Source organism: Brassica oleracea, chromosome C4 (assembly GCF_000695525.1).
Source record: "Brassica oleracea var. oleracea cultivar TO1000 chromosome C4, BOL, whole genome shotgun sequence".
Classification (NCBI taxonomy): domain Eukaryota; kingdom Viridiplantae; phylum Streptophyta; class Magnoliopsida; order Brassicales; family Brassicaceae; genus Brassica; species Brassica oleracea.
This window is the reverse complement of record NC_027751.1, coordinates 28,732,274-28,734,133: the sequence shown is the minus strand read 5'-3', so window position 1 is coordinate 28,734,133 and position 1,860 is coordinate 28,732,274.

Genomic DNA, 1,860 nt, shown 5'->3' with positions numbered 1-1,860 from the left:
TGCCATCGAGATGGCCAAGAACGGTGAAGCTATGACAGTGTGTCTCGAAGAGTTCACGCCAAAGATCATAGTTCATCTGGTTCATGTCCAAAATGATTGGAATATGATTCTTAATTTGGGTGAGACTCAAGGTACGGTCGGAGATTTGAGTTGGTTGTGCCACCATCGTTACGTTTGTAACTTGTGAAAAGAAAAAAAAACACAGGAAGAAGAAACGTAGAGTTTGAGAAGTGAGAGAGGGAAGAGATGTTTAGAACCAGAGGAGAGAGAGATTTAGAAACTGAGGAAGAAGATGATGAACAGTAAAGAGAGCAGAAATAATAATGAGAGGTTTAGGAGGCGGCTATTAGAGCACAAGCTCTGATACCATGTTTGATTAGGTTTAATCCAATCAATGATTGGTCTCATTCTATTGATATCATTATATAGTATACTTCGTACAAAGGAGCCATTAGAGGACTCTACCTCTATGAGTCGTCGGTAACAAACGACGAGACAAGAAGTAGTTTGGTTTGCCGGAGAAGGAGGAGAAGAATCTGACGGCGTTGCTTGTGGCTATGAGGTTTGTCGTAGCCATTTTTAGTAACCAACAAGTACAAAAAAAAAAGTTGATTCTTTTGATTTGGAAGGGGCTTTGCGTGGGAATCATTTATATATAGCACGCACATCTCATTGTTTTACATTATACAACTTTTTCCATATTGAAAGTTTTTTTTTGATACTTAGAATTATATACCTAATTTATCTCTCTATTACTATACTATACTACTAGGTTAATATCCGCGCTTTGCGTGGAATAAACATTGTATATAAAAATTATTTTTACATACTATAATTTATCTTATGTTTTTACATATTACAATACTAACAAAATAATAAATATATATTAAATAATTAAAAAAATTAATTATTAAATGGAAAATACACGGTAAAATCAGGATATCAAGTAGAACGGGTCTATCCTGATAAGGAAAAATCACCCGAATTTTATGGATCCACTGTGGACATATTGAAAGCATTCTGTTGGAAGGTGCGGTGCCCTCCGAAAATAAAGCATTTCTTATGGAAACTTCTATCAGAGTGTATAGCGGTACTGAAAAATCTAAAAGCAAGAGAAATACAAGGGGACATTTGTTGTGCAAGATGTGGAGCTCCAGAGAAATCCATAAATCATGTTTTCTTCGAATGCCCTCCGGCACGACAGGTGTGAGCACTTTCAAGGATACCATTGAATCCTCATCTCTTCCCTCTCTGTTCTCTTTTTGCAAATATGGATCATCTTTTTTGGAGAGTTAGTCCAAAAATGGAGGATCACCAATTTGCATGGATATTATGGTATATTTGGAAATGTCGAAACAACAAAGTTTTTAGCAATTTGGATGTTGATCCAAGAGATACGCTTAAACTAGCAGAACTAGAATCAACACTTTGGGCGGAGGCACATGTAACAAGTAATCAGAGGGTTTCAAATCAAGTACAGGAAAGAATTGTACCAACAATACCGGGGAGATGGTGTTTCATAGATGGCTCATGGAAAGATAAGGAACAATTCTCATGACAAGGCTGGTACAACACTTTAGCGGGTTTTGATGGATTGCTAGGGGCACAAAATGTCATGGCAAGTCTTTCACCTCTTCATTCGGAGGTAGAAGCGCTAATATGGGCAATAGAATGCATGAGGAATTTACGGCAATTTCAAGTCACATTTGCGACTGATTGTTCTCAATTGGTAAAGATGGTTTCAGAACCAGAAGAATGACCAGCATTTGACAATTACCTGGAAGACATTAAGCTTCTGAAAAGAAGCTTTCTAAACTCAGAGATCGTTCATGTACCTCGGACGGAAAATCAAAAGGCGGA